Source organism: Salvelinus alpinus, chromosome 24 (assembly GCF_045679555.1).
Source record: "Salvelinus alpinus chromosome 24, SLU_Salpinus.1, whole genome shotgun sequence".
In the NCBI taxonomy this organism is placed as follows: domain Eukaryota; kingdom Metazoa; phylum Chordata; class Actinopteri; order Salmoniformes; family Salmonidae; genus Salvelinus; species Salvelinus alpinus.
Genome location: NC_092109.1, coordinates 37,989,624 through 38,009,623, shown reverse-complemented (window position 1 = coordinate 38,009,623; position 20,000 = coordinate 37,989,624). Strand labels below are relative to the sequence as shown.

General features: G+C 49.0%; 1 protein-coding gene across 3 annotated transcripts in view; it reads left to right on the top strand.

Moving 5' to 3' along the window:
- Positions 1-20,000, top strand: part of LOC139552799 (stAR-related lipid transfer protein 13-like) — an 89,844-nt gene that overhangs the window by 42,194 nt on the left and 27,650 nt on the right. The window lies entirely within an intron of this gene.

Genomic DNA, 20,000 nt, shown 5'->3' with positions numbered 1-20,000 from the left:
GACATATCTGATATTGGCAGAAAGCTTAAATTCTTGTTAATCTAACTGTACTGTCCAATTTACAGTAGCTATTACAGTGAAATAATACCATGCTATTGTTTGAGGAGAGTGCATAGTTTTGAACATGTAAAGTTATTAATAAACAAATTAGAGATACATGGTTCGTCTAAAACTTTGCGCATGCACTGCTGCCATCTAGTGGCCAACATCTAAATTGCACCTGGGCTGGAATAATATATTATGGCCTTTCTCTTGCATTTCAAAGATGATGATACAAAAAAATACAAAAGAACGGTTGTTTTTTTCTTTGTATTATATTTTACCAGATCTATTGTGTTATATTCTCCTACATTCCTTTCACATTTCCACAACCTTCAAAGTGTTTCCTTTCAAATGGTACCAAAAATATGCATATCCTTGCTTTAGGGCCTGAGTTACAGGCAGTTCGATTGAGATATCCGTTATTTATATCCGTTATTAGATTGTAATTTTAGGAGAAAATGTTAAAAAAATTCCGGATCGCAGCCATTTTGTTTTGCGTCAAGATAATAACAGAATGAATTGACATGTGCATTCCCATAATGCACTTTGACCTGACCCTGGTACGGCAACCTGCACATACCAAGACGGAGCCGCTGTTCCTCCCGGAGAAGTCTTGCCAGCTCCAAGACCTCTCCATCACGGTGGACAACTCCCATCTGATGTTCAACCTTCCCATGTTCTCCCATGTCACCCCTGCTCCTCCGTACACTCTGCTGGCTTCCAGTCGAAGCTGGCGTCCACTACAAGACCATGGTGCTTGCCTACAGAGCAGCAAGAGGAACTGTCCCTACCTACCTTCAAGCTATGCTCAAACCCAACATCCTAACCCGAACACTCCGTTTTGCTGGTCTCTTGGCTGTGATAGGTGGTTGTCTCACCTAGCTATCTTTAAAGGAATGCACTACAATAAGGGGCTCTGGATGAGAGCGTCTGCTAAATGACTAACATGTCAATGGAAATGAATGGTCATTGTTAACAATGCATGAAGTTATGTAGGTCAAAACACTACGTCATCCACCTTTTTAAGTCTGAGATACAGTACTGAGTGATTCCCAGTAAACGCTCGTACTGTAAGCAACTCAAAGAGTTATGTATCTTTTAAACCTGTAACACTGACATCATATGTTTATTGTGTACTACTGTCTTCTTCACGTCACAACAGTTCTGTCTCTTCAAGTGTCTAATTTTTTATTGTCACGTGCACAAGTACAGTGAAAAGTATTTCTTTACCCAACAATGCAGTAATCAGTATACTGTATAATACTATAAAATAAATGAAAGTAAAGTAGAGCTTAAACCCACTCTTATCAGTGTGAATATAAACGTCTTTAAGGGCTGTAATGGTCTGTTGACACTTTGAGAGCAAATGGTACACGCCAGACTGTTGCATGTCTGCGCTTTAATGTTCTTCTCTCACCTGTTACAGTGTCATTGTCATCATACTCAGACCAAAGCGCAGCGTGGAATCGGTTCGACATCTTTTTATTATAAGAGAACCGAACAAAAAACAATAAAGAATAAACGATACGTGAAGCTCAAGCAGTGCTCACAGGCAACTACACAGAAACAAGATCCCACAAAAACCAGTGGGGAAATGGCTGCCTAAATATGATCCCCAATCAGAGACAACGCTAAACAGCTGCCCCTGATTGGGAACCATACCAGGCCAACAAAGAAATACACACACCAGATTACCCACCCTAGTCACACCCCGACCTAACCAACATAGAGAATAAAAGGCTCTCTATGGTCAGGGCGTGACAGTTGTGTCCTACATTGACCCCTGATCGTCAGTCATGTCAGTTGTGTCAGTACGATACTGGACCTGTCTGTTGTGTGACAAACCCAAGCTTTTGTCATGACATTTTTTTAAATTATATCTGAACATACCTCTCTGCCAGCCAGTCTGAACATACCTCTCTGCCAGCCAGTCTGAACATACCTCTCTGCCAGCCGTCTGAACATACCTCTCTGCCAGCCAGTCTGAACATACCTCTCTGCCAGCCAGTCTGAACATACCTCTCTGCCAGCCAGTCTGAACATACCTCTCTGCCAGCCAGTCTGAACATACCTCTCTGCCAGCCAGTCTGAACATACCTCTCTGCCAGCCAGTCTGAACATACCTCTCTGCCAGCCGTCTGAACATACCTCTCTGCCAGCCGTCTGAACATACCTCTCTGCCAGCCAGTCTGAACATACCTCTCTGCCAGCCAGTCTGAACATACCTCTCTGCCAGCCAGTCTGAACATACCTCTCTGCCAGCCGTCTGAACATACCTCTCTGCCAGCCAGTCTGAACATACCTCTCTGCCAGCCAGTCTGAACATACCTCTCTGCCAGCCATCTGAACATACCTCTCTGCCAGCCAGTCTGAACATACCTCTCTGCCAGCCAGTCTGAACATACCTCTCTGCCAGCCAGTCTGAACATACCTCTCTGCCAGCCAGTCTGAACATACCTCTCTGCCAGCCAGTCTGAACATACCTCTCTGCCAGCCAGTCTGAACATACCTCTCTGCCAGCCAGTCTGAACATACCTCTCTGCCAGCCAGTCTGAACATACCTCTCTGCCAGCCAGTCTGAACATACCTCTCTGCCAGCCAGTCTGAACATACCTCTCTGCCAGCCGTCTGAACATACCTCTCTGCCAGCCAGTCTGAACATACCTCTCTGCCAGCCAGTCTGAACATACCTCTCTGCCAGCCAGTCTGAACATACCTCTCTGCCAGCCAGTCTGAACATACCTCTCTGCCAGCCAGTCTGAACATACCTCTCTGCCAGCCATCTGAACATACCTCTCTGCCAGCCAGTCTGAACATACCTCTCTGCCAGCCAGTCTGAACATACCTCTCTGCCAGCCGTCTGAACATACCTCTCTGCCAGCCGTCTGAACATACCTCTCTGCCAGCCAGTCTGAACATACCTCTCTGCCAGCCAGTCTGAACATACCTCTCTGCCAGCCATCTGAACATACCTCTCTGCCAGCCAGTCTGAACATACCTCTCTGCCAGCCATCTGAACATACCTCTCTGCCAGCCAGTCTGAACATACCTCTCTGCCAGCCAGTCTGAACATACCTCTCTGCCAGCCAGTCTGAACATACCTCTCTGCCAGCCAGTCTGAATCTGGGTGTCCAGGCGCGATGATGGCGTGCAGGATTCCGTTTATGTTTATGTTTATTTAACCTTCATTCAACCTTTATTTAACCTTTATTTAACCTTTATTTAACTAGTCAAGTCAGTTAAGAACAAATTCTTATTTTACAATGACTCCGGCCAAACTCGGACAACGCTGGGCCAATTGTGCACCGCCCTATAGGACCCCCGATCTAGGCCGGTTGTGACACAGCCTGGAATGGAACCAGGGTCTGTAGTGACGCCTCTAGCACTGAGATGCAGTGCCTTAGACCACTGTGATACAGCCTGGAATGGAACCCGTGTCTGTAGTGAATCCTCTAGTACTGAGATGCAGTGCCTTCGACCGCTGTGATACAGCCTGGAATGGAACCAGGGTCTGTAGTGACTCCTCTAACACAGATATGCAGTGCCTTAGACCACTGTGATACAGCCTGGAATGGAACCAGGGTCTGTAGTGACTCCTCTAACACTGAGATGCAGGGTCTTAGACCGCTGTGATACAGCCTGGAATGGAACCAGGGTCTGTAGTGACTCCTCTAGCACTGAGATGCAGTGCCTTAGACCACTGTGATACAGCCTGGAATGGAACCAGGGTCTGTAGTGACTCCTCTAACACTGAGATGCAGTGCCTTCGACCGCTGTGATACAGCCTGGAATGGAACCAGGGTCTGTAGTGACTCCTCTAACACTGAGATGCGGTGCCTTAGACCACTGTGATACAGCCTGGAATGGAACCAGGGTCTGTAGTGACTCCTCTAACACTGAGATGCAGTGCCTTAAAACACTGTGATACAGCCTGGAATGGAACCAGGGTCTGTAGTGACACCTCTAACACTGAGATGCAGTGCCTTAGAACACTGTGATAGAGCCTGGAATGGAACCAGGGTCTATAGTGACACCTCTAACACTGAGATGCAGTGCCTTAGACCGCTGCACCACACAGGAGCCCCTCTGAAGTGATTTGTGACATTCTGAACACTTCTAACTATTTAGAAGTGTGAGTCAACCACTATCATACACATGTTGTTTTGAAATGGGCCTGCAAAGCCTGTGTAAACCTTTCCAACACTCACCAGGGAACTCCCAGGATGCAACGGGACCTGTCATTGTGTTTCCTGATCCACTCCATTATAAACGTCTCCACTTCTCCGTAAAGGGTTTGGGACAATATTTGCCAGTGCTTCCATTTCCACAATACCCTGATGTCCTGTGAGAGTTTATTTTAGCGCTGCCCTTAACTTTTACTGCCTCCCAAACCCGGATCCGGGAGCACCCCCCACCCCCCCCACACTGATTAGCATAGCTAGCATAGCTTCACAAGTAAATAGAAGCATCTAAATATCATTAAATCACAAGTCCAAGACACCTAATGAAAGATACAGATCTTGTGAATAAACCCATCATTTCTGTTTTTTTAAATGTTTTACAGGGAAGACACAATATGTAAATCTATTAGCTAACCACGTTAGCAAAATACACCATTTTTCTTTGTCCACCATTTTTTCTCTCCACCACTAGCTATCACCAATTCGGCCAAATAAAGATATTGATAGCCACTAACCAAGAAAAAACCTCATCAGATGACAGTCTGATAACATATTTATGGTATAGGATAGGTTTTGTTAGAAAAATGTGCATATTTCAGGTAGAAATCACAGTTTACAATTGCACCCACCATCACAACTCGACTAGAATTACTACAGAGAGCAACGTGTATGACCAATTTACTCATCATAAAACAGTTCATAAAAATAGACAAAGCATAGCAATGGAAAGACACAGATCTTGTGATTTCAGACAATATTTCAGATTTTCTAAGCGTTTTACAGCGAAAACACAATAAATCGATAAGTTAGCATACCACATGTGCAAACGTTACCCCAGCATGAATTCAAGCCAAAGGGAGCGATATCGTTATCATCGCCAAAATATATAAATTTTTTCACTAACCTTTTCAGAATTCTTCCGATGACACTCCTGTAACATCATATTACAACATACATATATTGTTTGTTCGAAAATGTGCATATTTAGCCATAAAAAACCGTGGTTATACAATGAAAATAGTAGCAAATCAAGCCTCAAAATGTCGGACGCCATCTTTCAGAGTGATCTAGTTTAATCGAAAGCTAATCATATACTTGACTAAAAAATACAGGGTTGACAGGAATCGAAAGACAAATTAGTTCTTAATGCAATCGCTGATTTACATTTCTAAAATTATCCTTACTGTGCAATACAGGGTTCGCCAAGCGAAGCTATACCAAACAAAATGGCGGAATATGCGTTTAAAATATTTCGACAGAACAACGATTTATCATATTAAATATTTCTTACTATGAGGTGATTTTCCATCAGATTCTTGGGCAATGTATCCTTTCTTGGGTCTAATCTTCTTTTGGTCGAAAGATGTCCTCTGTCCGTCGAAATGCCCACTAACGTTCGACCGGGACCCCGAAACGTGCCCAAAGCTTCAAAGAGCATCACATAGAAATGCCTCAAAATCGCACTAAACGGATATAAATTGCTATAAAACGGTTTAAATGAACTACGTTATGATGTTTCTAACTCCTATATCGAATTAAATTACAGACGGATACATTTAACGTTGATAACCGAGCCTTTGAAAATGGCATCCGGAGGTCCCTTTCTGCGTAATGGTCAGCGTCGAAAGGGGGGCTACCCTCACTCCTTGGCCTTTTATAACCTCTGAGAGCTACGCAGAAAGCCCATTCCACTTCTCATTGGTTACTGACATCCAGGGGAAGGCGGGTGCAGTTCATGTCGTTCCATAGGATACACACAGACCTTAAAAACTGATCTGAAACCAGAGCTTCGCTCTCAGACCTTCGCACTATCTGTCATGGATTTCGCTGTAGAAAGAGTTCTGGGTCACCCACAGACATAATTCCAACGGTTTATGAAACTAGAGAGTGTTTTCTATCCAATAGAATTAATAATATGCATATTGTACGAGCAAGAATTGAGTACTGGGCAGTTTAATTTGGAGACGACAAAATGCTAATTCGAAACAGCACCCCCTGTAGTCGCAAGAAGTTTTAACAGTGTTGTTGGAAATATTACTCTAGAGTCCCAGAAGACACAACCTTGTTCCGCTGACAGCTCTCCTCTGTGTGTAGAATGATTTCATGTTTTCTTCAAGGCCAACCCTCCGTGATGTATTTGAAGACTTTTGAGAGCTCGCTGTCCGTGCGTGTTGCTCTGGCTACTTGTTTAGCGTTCAGTGATGCTTCCTGGAAGTTCTCTGTTCGGCTTCCTGGAAGTTCTCTGTTCGGCTTCCTGGAAGTTCTCTGTTAGCTTCCTGGAAGTTCTCTGTTCTGCTTCCTGGAAGTGCTCTGTTCTGCTTCCTGGAAGTGCTCTGTTCTGCTTCCTGGAAGTGCTCTGTTAGCATCCTGGAAGTTCTCTGTTAGCTTCCTGGAAGTTCTCTGTTCTGCTTCCTGGAAGTTCTCTGTTAGCTTCCTGGAAGTTCTCTGTTCTGCTTCCTGGAAGTTCTCTGTTAGCTTCCTGGAAGTTCTCTGTTCTGCTTCCTGGAAGTGCTCTGTTAGCTTCCTGGAAGTGATCTGTCAGCAGTGTGTGGATGTGAGCCGACATTGCCTCGGCTCTGGCATCACTGGTCTCAGTGATAAACCATCAGCGTTGCTGTGGGGTTCTGATTTGCGATAAGCAAATCTACCCACAATACCCCATAATGACAAAGCAAAAACAGGTTTTTAGAAATGTTTGAAAATGTATTCAACGTTTAAAAACAGAAAAACCTTATTTACATAAGTATTCAGACCCTTTGCGATGAGACTCGAAATTGAGCTCAGCTGCATCCTGTTTCCATTGATCATCCTTGAGATGTTTCTACAACTCGGAGTCCACCTGTGGTAAATTCAATTGATTGAACATGACTTGGAAAGGCACACACCTGTCTATATAAGGTCCCACTGTTGGCAGTGCATGTCAGAGCAAAAACCAAGCCATGAGGTCGAAGGAATTGTCTGTAGAGCTCTGAGACAGGATTGTGTCGAGGCAGAGAACTGGGGAAGGGTACCAAAAAATGTCTGCAGCATTGAAGGTCCCCAAGACCACAGTGGCCTCTAACATTCTTAAATGGAAGAAGTTTGGAACCACCAAGACTCTTCCGAGAGCTGGCTGCCCGGCCAAACTCCGCAATCGGGGGAGAAGGGCCTTGGTCAGGGAGGTGACCAAGAACCTGATGGTCACTCTGACAGAGCTCCAGAGTTCCTCTGTGGAGTTGGGAGAACCTTCCAAAAGGACAACCATCTCTGCAGCACTCCACCAATCAGGCCGTTGTGGTAGAATGGCCAGACAGAAGCCACTCCTCAGTAAAAGGCACATGACATTCCATTTGGAGTTTGCCAAAAGTCACCTATAGGCTCTCAGACCATGAGAAACAAGATTCTCTGGTCTGATATAATCAATATTGAACTATTTGGCCTGAATGCCGAGCGTCACGTCTGGAGGAAACCTGGCACCATCCCTACGGTGAAGCATGGTGGTGGCAGCATTATGCTAAGGGAATGTTTTTCAGCAGCAGGGACTGGGAGACTAGTCAGGATCGAGGGAATGATGAACGGAGCAAAGTACAGAGAGGTACTTGATGAAAACCTGCTCAAGAGTGCTCAGGACCTCAGACTGCTGCGAAGGTTCACCTTCCAACAGCACAACGACCCTAAGCACAGAGCCAAGACAGCGCAGGAGTGGCTTTGGGACAAGTCTCTGAATGTTCTTGAGTGGCCCAGCCGGATTTGAACCCAATCGAACATCTCTGTAGAGACCTGAAAATAGCTGTGCAGCGACACTCCCCATCCAACCTGACAGAACTTGAGAGGATCTGCAGAGAAGAATGGGAGAAACTCCCCAAATACAGGTGTGCCAAGATTGTAGCGTCCTACCCAAGAAGACTTGAGGCTGTAATCTCTGCCAAAAGGTGTTTCAACAAAGTACTGAGTAAAGGGTCTGAATACTTATGTAAATGTAATATTTTAGTTAATTTTTAATACATTAGCAAAAACACATTTAAACGTGATATTTGCTTTGTCATTATGGGGTATTGTGTGTAGATTAATGAGGAAAAATAACAATTGAATCCATTTTAGATTAACGCTGTAGCGTAGCAACATGTGGGAAAAATCAACAGGTCTGAATACTTTCACAATGCACTGTATACAAGAGTTACCGGTACAGAGTCAATGTGCGTGTGTTCAGGTTAGTTGAGGTAATTGATATAATATGTACATGTAGGTAAAGGTAAAGTGACTATGCACAGATAATAAACAGCAAGTAGCAGCTGTGTAAAAATGGGGGTCAATGCAAATAGTCCGGGTTGCCAATCAGTAAGAGTCTGCAAGCTCTGCCACATCCGACGAGCGTCAGAGCCGGTGTAGTAGGATTCAATCTTAGTCCTGTATTGATGCTTTGCCTGTTTGATGGTTTGTCAGACATTTCTTATAAGCGTGCCCAGATTAATAGACATTTACATTTTTGTCATTTAGCAGACGCTCTTATCCAGAGCGAATTACAGTAGTGAGGTCATACATTTTCATTAATACTGGTCCCCTGTGGGTATCAAACCCACAACCCTGGCATTGCAAGTGCCATACTCTATCAACTAAGCCCCACGGGACCTCATTGGTTAATGACGTGGAAACAACGTTGATTCAACCGGTGTGTGCCAAGTTGGTTGTTGTCTTCCCAAAGGGCTCCCTATTCCCTATGTAGTACACTACTGTTGACCAGGGCCCATAGGGCTCCCTATTCCCTATGTAGTACACTACTGTTGACCAGGGCCCATAGGGCTGCCTATTCCCTATGTAGTACACTACTGTTGACCAGGGCCCATAGGGCTCCCTATTCCCTATGTAGTACACTACTGTTGACCAGGGCCCATAGGGCTCCCTATTCCCTATGTAGTGCACTACTGTTGACCAGGGCCCATAGGGCTGCCTATTCCCTATGTAGTACACTACTGTTGACCAGGACCCATAGGGCTCCCTATTCCCTATGTAGTACACTACTGTTGACCAGGGCCTATAGGGCTCCCTATTCCCTATGTAGTACACTACTGTTGACCAGAGCCCATAGGGCTGCCTATTCCCTATGTAGTACACTACTGTTGACCAGGGCCCATAGGGCTCCCTATTCCCTGTGTAGTACACTACTGTTGACCAGGGCCCATAGGGCTCCCTATTCCCTGTGTAGTACACTACTGTTGACCAGGGCCCATAGGGCTCCCTATTCCCTGTGTAGTACACTACTGTTGACCAGGGCCCATAGGGCTCCCTATTCCCTGTGTAGTACACTACTGTTGACCAGGGCCCATAGGGCTCCCTATTCCCTATGTAGTACACTACTGTTGACCAGGGCCCATAGGGCTCCCTATTCCCTGTGTAGTACACTACTGTTGACCAGGGCCCATAGGGCTCCCTATTCCCTATGTAGTACACTACTGTTGACCAGGGCCCATAGGGCTCCCTATTCCCTATGTAGTACACTACTGTTGACCAGGTCCCATAGGGCTGCCTATTCCCTATGTAGTACACTACTGTTGACCAGGGCCCATAGGGCTCCCTATTCCCTGTGTAGTACACTACTGTTGACCAGGGCCCATAGGGCTCCCTATTCCCTGTGTAGTACACTACTGTTGACCAGGGCCCATAGGGCTCCCTATTCCCTATGTAGTACACTACTGTTGACCAGGGCCCATAGGGCTCCCTATTCCCTATGTAGTACACTACTGTTGACCAGGACCCATAGGGCTCCCTATTCCCTATGTAGTACACTACTGTTGACCAGGGCCCATAGGGCTCCCTATTCCCTATGTAGTACACTACTGTTGACCAGGGCCTATAGGGCTCCCTATTCCCTGTGTAGTACACTACTGTTGACCAGGTCCCATAGGGCTCCCTATTCCCTGTGTAGTACACTACTGTTGACCAGGGCCCATAGGGCTCCCTATTCCCTGTGTAGTACACTACTGTTGACCAGGGCCCATAGGGCTCCCTATTCCCTATGTAGTACACTACTGTTGACCAGGACCCATAGGGCTCCCTATTCCCTATGTAGTACACTACTGTTGACCAGGGCCCATAGGGCTCCCTATTCCCTATGTAGTACACTACTGTTGACCAGGGCCCATAGGGCTCCCTATTCCCTGTGTAGTACACTACTGTTGACCAGGGCCCATAGGGCTCCCTATTCCCTGTGTAGTACACTACTGTTGACCAGGGCCCATAGGGCTCCCTATTCCCTGTGTAGTACACTACTGTTGACCAGGGCCCATAGGGCTCCCTATTCCCTGTGTAGTACACTACTGTTGACCAGGGCCTATAGGGCTCCCTATTCCCTGTGTAGTACACTACTGTTGACCAGGGCCCATAGGGCTCCCTATTCCCTGTGTAGTACACTACTGTTGACCAGGGCCCATAGGGCTCCCTATTCCCTGTGTAGTACACTACTGTTGACCAGGGCCCATTTGGCTCCCTATTCCCTGTGTAGTACACTACTGTTGACCAGGGCCCATAGGGCTCCCTATTCCCTGTGTAGTACACTACTGTTGACCAGGGCCCATTTGGCTCCCTATTCCCTGTGTAGTACACTACTGTTGACCAGGGCCCATTTGGCTCCCTATTCCCTGTGTAGTACACTACTGTTGACCAGGGCCCATAGGGCTCCCTATTCCCTGTGTAGTACACTACTGTTGACCAGGGCCCATTTGGCTCCCTATTCCCTGTGTAGTACACTACTGTTGACCAGGGCCCATTTGGCTCCCTATTCCCTATGTAGTACACTACTGTTGACCAGGGCCCATTTGGCTCCCTATTCCCTATGTAGTACACTACTGTTGACCAGGGCCCATAGGGCTCCCTATTCCCTGTGTAGTACACTACTGTTGACCAGGGCCCATAGGGCTCCCTATTCCCTGTGTAGTACACTACTGTTGACCAGGGCCCATAGGGCTCCCTATTCCCTGTGTAGTACACTACTGTTGACCAGGGCCCATAGGGCTCCCTATTCCCTGTGTAGTACACTACTGTTGACCAGGGCCTATAGGGCTCCCTATTCCCTGTGTAGTACACTACTGTTGACCAGGGCCCATAGGGCTCCCTATTCCCTGTGTAGTACACTACTGTTGACCAGGGCCCATAGGGCTCCCTATTCCCTGTGTAGTACACTACTGTTGACCAGGGCCCATTTGGCTCCCTATTCCCTGTGTAGTACACTACTGTTGACCAGGGCCCATAGGGCTCCCTATTCCCTGTGTAGTACACTACTGTTGACCAGGGCCCATTTGGCTCCCTATTCCCTGTGTAGTACACTACTGTTGACCAGGGCCCATTTGGCTCCCTATTCCCTGTGTAGTACACTACTGTTGACCAGGGCCCATAGGGCTCCCTATTCCCTGTGTAGTACACTACTGTTGACCAGGGCCCATTTGGCTCCCTATTCCCTGTGTAGTACACTACTGTTGACCAGGGCCCATTTGGCTCCCTATTCCCTATGTAGTACACTACTGTTGACCAGGGCCCATTTGGCTCCCTATTCCCTGTGTAGTACACTACTGTTGACCAGGGCCTATAGGGCTCCCTATTCCCTGTGTAGTACACTACTGTTGACCAGGGCCCATAGGGCTCCCTATTCCCTGTGTAGTACACTACTGTTGACCAGGGCCCATAGGGCTCCCTATTCCCTGTGTAGTACACTACTGTTGACCAGGGCCCATTTGGCTCCCTATTCCCTGTGTAGTACACTACTGTTGACCAGGGCCCATAGGGCTCCCTATTCCCTGTGTAGTACACTACTGTTGACCAGGGCCCATTTGGCTCCCTATTCCCTGTGTAGTACACTACTGTTGACCAGGGCCCATTTGGCTCCCTATTCCCTGTGTAGTACACTACTGTTGACCAGGGCCCATAGGGCTCCCTATTCCCTGTGTAGTACACTACTGTTGACCAGGGCCCATTTGGCTCCCTATTCCCTGTGTAGTACACTACTGTTGACCAGGGCCCATTTGGCTCCCTATTCCCTATGTAGTACACTACTGTTGACCAGGGCCCATTTGGCTCCCTATTCCCTGTGTAGTACACTACTGTTGACCAGGGCCCATTTGGCTCCCTATTCCCTGTGTAGTACACTACTGTTGACCAGGGCCCATAGGGCTCCCTATTCCCTGTGTAGTACACTACTGTTGACCAGGGCCCATTTGGCTCCCTATTCCCTGTGTAGTACACTACTGTTGACCAGGGCCCATTTGGCTCCCTATTCCCTATGTAGTACACTACTGTTGACCAGGGCCCATTTGGCTCCCTATTCCCTGTGTAGTACACTACTGTTGACCAGGGCCCATTTGGCTCCCTATTCCCTGTGTAGTACACTACTGTTGACCAGGGCCCATAGGGCTCCCTATTCCCTGTGTAGTACACTACTGTTGACCAGGGCCTATAGGGCTCCCTATTCCCTGTGTAGTACACTACTGTTGACCAGGGCCCATAGGGCTCCCTATTCCCTGTGTAGTACACTACTGTTGACCAGGGCCCATAGGGCTCCCTATTCCCTGTGTAGTACACTACTGTTGACCAGGGCCCATTTGGCTCCCTATTCCCTGTGTAGTACACTACTGTTGACCAGGGCCCATAGGGCTCCCTATTCCCTGTGTAGTACACTACTGTTGACCAGGGCCCATTTGGCTCCCTATTCCCTGTGTAGTACACTACTGTTGACCAGGGCCCATTTGGCTCCCTATTCCCTGTGTAGTACACTACTGTTGACCAGGGCCCATAGGGCTCCCTATTCCCTGTGTAGTACACTACTGTTGACCAGGGCCCATTTGGCTCCCTATTCCCTGTGTAGTACACTACTGTTGACCAGGGCCCATTTGGCTCCCTATTCCCTATGTAGTACACTACTGTTGACCAGGGCCCATTTGGCTCCCTATTCCCTATGTAGTACACTACTGTTGACCAGGGCCCATAGGGCTCCCTATTCCCTGTGTAGTACACTACTGTTGACCAGGGCCCATAGGGCTCCCTATTCCCTGTGTAGTACACTACTGTTGACCAGGGCCCATAGGGCTCCCTATTCCCTGTGTAGTACACTACTGTTGACCAGGGCCTATAGGGCTCCCTATTCCCTGTGTAGTACACTACTGTTGACCAGGGCCCATAGGGCTCCCTATTCCCTGTGTAGTACACTACTGTTGACCAGGGCCCATAGGGCTCCCTATTCCCTGTGTAGTACACTACTGTTGACCAGGGCCCATTTGGCTCCCTATTCCCTGTGTAGTACACTACTGTTGACCAGGGCCCATAGGGCTCCCTATTCCCTGTGTAGTACACTACTGTTGACCAGGGCCCATTTGGCTCCCTATTCCCTGTGTAGTACACTACTGTTGACCAGGGCCCATTTGGCTCCCTATTCCCTGTGTAGTACACTACTGTTGACCAGGGCCCATAGGGCTCCCTATTCCCTGTGTAGTACACTACTGTTGACCAGGGCCCATTTGGCTCCCTATTCCCTGTGTAGTACACTACTGTTGACCAGGGCCCATTTGGCTCCCTATTCCATATGTAGTACACTACTGTTGACCAGGGCCCATTTGGCTCCCTATTCCCTGTGTAGTACACTACTGTTGACCAGGGCCTATAGGGCTCCCTATTCCCTGTGTAGTACACTACTGTTGACCAGGGCCCATAGGGCTCCCTATTCCCTGTGTAGTACACTACTGTTGACCAGGGCCCATAGGGCTCCCTATTCCCTGTGTAGTACACTACTGTTGACCAGGGCCCATTTGGCTCCCTATTCCCTGTGTAGTACACTACTGTTGACCAGGGCCCATAGGGCTCCCTATTCCCTGTGTAGTACACTACTGTTGACCAGGGCCCATTTGGCTCCCTATTCCCTGTGTAGTACACTACTGTTGACCAGGGCCCATTTGGCTCCCTATTCCCTGTGTAGTACACTACTGTTGACCAGGGCCCATAGGGCTCCCTATTCCCTGTGTAGTACACTACTGTTGACCAGGGCCCATTTGGCTCCCTATTCCCTATGTAGTACACTACTGTTGACCAGGGCCCATTTGGCTCCCTATTCCCTATGTAGTACACTACTGTTGACCAGGGCCCATTTGGCTCCCTATTCCCTGTGTAGTACACTACTGTTGACCAGGGCCCATTTGGCTCCCTATTCCCTGTGTAGTACACTACTGTTGACCAGGGCCCATAGGGCTCCCTATTCCCTGTGTAGTACACTACTGTTGACCAGGGCCCATTTGGCTCCCTATTCCCTGTGTAGTACACTACTGTTGACCAGGGCCCATTTGGCTCCCTATTCCCTATGTAGTACACTACTGTTGACCAGGGCCCATTTGGCTCCCTATTCCCTATGTAGTACACTACTGTTGACCAGGGCCCATTTGGCTCCCTATTCCCTGTGTAGTACACTACTGTTGACCAGGGCCCATAGGGCTCCCTATTCCCTGTGTAGTACACTACTGTTGACCAGGGCCCATTTGGCTCCCTATTCCCTGTGTAGTACACTACTGTTGACCAGGGCCCATTTGGCTCCCTATTCCCTATGTAGTACACTACTGTTGACCAGGGCCCATTTGGCTCCCTATTCCCTATGTAGTACACTACTGTTGACCAGGGCCCATAGGGCTCCCTATTCCCTGTGTAGTACACTACTGTTGACCAGGGCCCATAGGGCTCCCTATTCCCTGTGTAGTACACTACTGTTGACCAGGGCCCATAGGGCTCCCTATTCCCTGTGTAGTACACTACTGTTGACCAGGGCCTATAGGGCTCCCTATTCCCTGTGTAGTACACTACTGTTGACCAGGGCCCATAGGGCTCCCTATTCCCTGTGTAGTACACTACTGTTGACCAGGGCCCATAGGGCTCCCTATTCCCTGTGTAGTACACTACTGTTGACCAGGGCCCATTTGGCTCCCTATTCCCTGTGTAGTACACTACTGTTGACCAGGGCCCATAGGGCTCCCTATTCCCTGTGTAGTACACTACTGTTGACCAGGGCCCATTTGGCTCCCTATTCCCTGTGTAGTACACTACTGTTGACCAGGGCCCATTTGGCTCCCTATTCCCTGTGTAGTACACTACTGTTGACCAGGGCCCATAGGGCTCCCTATTCCCTGTGTAGTACACTACTGTTGACCAGGGCCCATTTGGCTCCCTATTCCCTGTGTAGTACACTACTGTTGACCAGGGCCCATTTGGCTCCCTATTCCCTATGTAGTACACTACTGTTGACCAGGGCCCATTTGGCTCCCTATTCCCTGTGTAGTACACTACTGTTGACCAGGGCCTATAGGGCTCCCTATTCCCTGTGTAGTACACTACTGTTGACCAGGGCCCATAGGGCTCCCTATTCCCTGTGTAGTACACTACTGTTGACCAGGGCCCATAGGGCTCCCTATTCCCTGTGTAGTACACTACTGTTGACCAGGGCCCATTTGGCTCCCTATTCCCTGTGTAGTACACTACTGTTGACCATGGCCCATAGGGCTCCCTATTCCCTGTGTAGTACACTACTGTTGACCAGGGCCCATTTGGCTCCCTATTCCCTGTGTAGTACACTACTGTTGACCAGGGCCCATTTGGCTCCCTATTCCCTGTGTAGTACACTACTGTTGACCAGGGCCCATAGGGCTCCCTATTCCCTGTGTAGTACACTACTGTTGACCAGGGCCCATTTGGCTCCCTATTCCCTGTGTAGTACACTACTGTTGACCAGGGCCCATTTGGCTCCCTATTCCCTATGTAGTACACTACTGTTGACCAGGGCCCATTTGGCTCCCTATTCCCTGTGTAGTACACTACTGTTGACCAGGGCCCATTTGGCTCCCTATTCCCTGTGTAGTACACTACTGTTGACCAGGGCCCATAGGGCTCCCTATTCCCTGTGTAGTACACTACTGTTGACCAGGGCCCATTTGGCTCCCTATTCCCTGTGTAGTACACTACTGTTGACCAGGGCCCATTTGGCTCCCTATTCCCTATGTAGTACACTACTGTTGACCAGGGCCCATTTGGCTCCCTATTCCCTGTGTAGTACACTACTGTTGACCAGGGCCCATTTGGCTCCCTATTCCCTGTGTAGTACACTACTGTTGACCAGGGCCCATAGGGCTCCCTATTCCCTGTGTAGTACACTACTGTTGACCAGGGCCTATAGGGCTCCCTATTCCCTGTGTAGTACACTACTGTTGACCAGGGCCCATAGGGCTCCCTATTCCCTGTGTAGTACACTACTGTTGACCAGGGCCCATAGGGCTCCCTATTCCCTGTGTAGTACACTACTGTTGACCAGGGCCCATTTGGCTCCCTATTCCCTGTGTAGTACACTACTGTTGACCAGGGCCCATAGGGCTCCCTATTCCCTGTGTAGTACACTACTGTTGACCAGGGCCCATTTGGCTCCCTATTCCCTGTGTAGTACACTACTGTTGACCAGGGCCCATTTGGCTCCCTATTCCCTGTGTAGTACACTACTGTTGACCAGGGCCCATAGGGCTCCCTATTCCCTGTGTAGTACACTACTGTTGACCAGGGCCCATTTGGCTCCCTATTCCCTGTGTAGTACACTACTGTTGACCAGGGCCCATTTGGCTCCCTATTCCCTATGTAGTACACTACTGTTGACCAGGGCCCATTTGGCTCCCTATTCCCTATGTAGTACACTACTGTTGACCAGGGCCCATAGGGCTCCCTATTCCCTGTGTAGTACACTACTGTTGACCAGGGCCCATAGGGCTCCCTATTCCCTGTGTAGTACACTACTGTTGACCAGGGCCCATAGGGCTCCCTATTCCCTGTGTAGTACACTACTGTTGACCAGGGCCTATAGGGCTCCCTATTCCCTGTGTAGTACACTACTGTTGACCAGGGCCCATAGGGCTCCCTATTCCCTGTGTAGTACACTACTGTTGACCAGGGCCCATAGGGCTCCCTATTCCCTGTGTAGTACACTACTGTTGACCAGGGCCCATTTGGCTCCCTATTCCCTGTGTAGTACACTACTGTTGACCAGGGCCCATAGGGCTCCCTATTCCCTGTGTAGTACACTACTGTTGACCAGGGCCCATTTGGCTCCCTATTCCCTGTGTAGTACACTACTGTTGACCAGGGCCCATTTGGCTCCCTATTCCCTGTGTAGTACACTACTGTTGACCAGGGCCCATAGGGCTCCCTATTCCCTGTGTAGTACACTACTGTTGACCAGGGCCCATTTGGCTCCCTATTCCCTGTGTAGTACACTACTGTTGACCAGGGCCCATTTGGCTCCCTATTCCATATGTAGTACACTACTGTTGACCAGGGCCCATTTGGCTCCCTATTCCCTGTGTAGTACACTACTGTTGACCAGGGCCTATAGGGCTCCCTATTCCCTGTGTAGTACACTACTGTTGACCAGGGCCCATAGGGCTCCCTATTCCCTGTGTAGTACACTACTGTTGACCAGGGCCCATAGGGCTCCCTATTCCCTGTGTAGTACACTACTGTTGACCAGGGCCCATTTGGCTCCCTATTCCCTGTGTAGTACACTACTGTTGACCAGGGCCCATAGGGCTCCCTATTCCCTGTGTAGTACACTACTGTTGACCAGGGCCCATTTGGCTCCCTATTCCCTGTGTAGTACACTACTGTTGACCAGGGCCCATTTGGCTCCCTATTCCCTGTGTAGTACACTACTGTTGACCAGGGCCCATAGGGCTCCCTATTCCCTGTGTAGTACACTACTGTTGACCAGGGCCCATTTGGCTCCCTATTCCCTATGTAGTACACTACTGTTGACCAGGGCCCATTTGGCTCCCTATTCCCTATGTAGTACACTACTGTTGACCAGGGCCCATTTGGCTCCCTATTCCCTGTGTAGTACACTACTGTTGACCAGGGCCCATTTGGCTCCCTATTCCCTGTGTAGTACACTACTGTTGACCAGGGCCCATAGGGCTCCCTATTCCCTGTGTAGTACACTACTGTTGACCAGGGCCCATTTGGCTCCCTATTCCCTGTGTAGTACACTACTGTTGACCAGGGCCCATTTGGCTCCCTATTCCCTATGTAGTACACTACTGTTGACCAGGGCCCATTTGGCTCCCTATTCCCTATGTAGTACACTACTGTTGACCAGGGCCCATTTGGCTCCCTATTCCCTGTGTAGTACACTACTGTTGACCAGGGCCCATAGGGCTCCCTATTCCCTGTGTAGTACACTACTGTTGACCAGGGCCCATTTGGCTCCCTATTCCCTGTGTAGTACACTACTGTTGACCAGGGCCCATTTGGCTCCCTATTCCCTATGTAGTACACTACTGTTGACCAGGGCCCATTTGGCTCCCTATTCCCTATGTAGTACACTACTGTTGACCAGGGCCCATAGGGCTCCCTATTCCCTGTGTAGTACACTACTGTTGACCAGGGCCCATAGGGCTCCCTATTCCCTGTGTAGTACACTACTGTTGACCAGGGCCCATAGGGCTCCCTATTCCCTGTGTAGTACACTACTGTTGACCAGGGCCTATAGGGCTCCCTATTCCCTGTGTAGTACACTACTGTTGACCAGGGCCCATAGGGCTCCCTATTCCCTGTGTAGTACACTACTGTTGACCAGGGCCCATAGGGCTCCCTATTCCCTGTGTAGTACACTACTGTTGACCAGGGCCCATTTGGCTCCCTATTCCCTGTGTAGTACACTACTGTTGACCAGGGCCCATAGGGCTCCCTATTCCCTGTGTAGTACACTACTGTTGACCAGGGCCCATTTGGCTCCCTATTCCCTGTGTAGTACACTACTGTTGACCAGGGCCCATTTGGCTCCCTATTCCCTGTGTAGTACACTACTGTTGACCAGGGCCCATAGGGCTCCCTATTCCCTGTGTAGTACACTACTGTTGACCAGGGCCCATTTGGCTCCCTATTCCCTGTGTAGTACACTACTGTTGACCAGGGCCCATTTGGCTCCCTATTCCATATGTAGTACACTACTGTTGACCAGGGCCCATTTGGCTCCCTATTCCCTGTGTAGTACACTACTGTTGACCAGGGCCTATAGGGCTCCCTATTCCCTGTGTAGTACACTACTGTTGACCAGGGCCCATAGGGCTCCCTATTCCCTGTGTAGTACACTACTGTTGACCAGGGCCCATAGGGCTCCCTATTCCCTGTGTAGTACACTACTGTTGACCAGGGCCCATTTGGCTCCCTATTCCCTGTGTAGTACACTACTGTTGACCAGGGCCCATAGGGCTCCCTATTCCCTGTGTAGTACACTACTGTTGACCAGGGCCCATTTGGCTCCCTATTCCCTGTGTAGTACACTACTGTTGACCAGGGCCCATTTGGCTCCCTATTCCCTGTGTAGTACACTACTGTTGACCAGGGCCCATAGGGCTCCCTATTCCCTGTGTAGTACACTACTGTTGACCAGGGCCCATTTGGCTCCCTATTCCCTATGTAGTACACTACTGTTGACCAGGGCCCATTTGGCTCCCTATTCCCTATGTAGTACACTACTGTTGACCAGGGCCCATTTGGCTCCCTATTCCCTGTGTAGTACACTACTGTTGACCAGGGCCCATTTGGCTCCCTATTCCCTGTGTAGTACACTACTGTTGACCAGGGCCCATAGGGCTCCCTATTCCCTGTGTAGTACACTACTGTTGACCAGGGCCCATTTGGCTCCCTATTCCCTGTGTAGTACACTACTGTTGACCAGGGCCCATTTGGCTCCCTATTCCCTATGTAGTACACTACTGTTGACCAGGGCCCATTTGGCTCCCT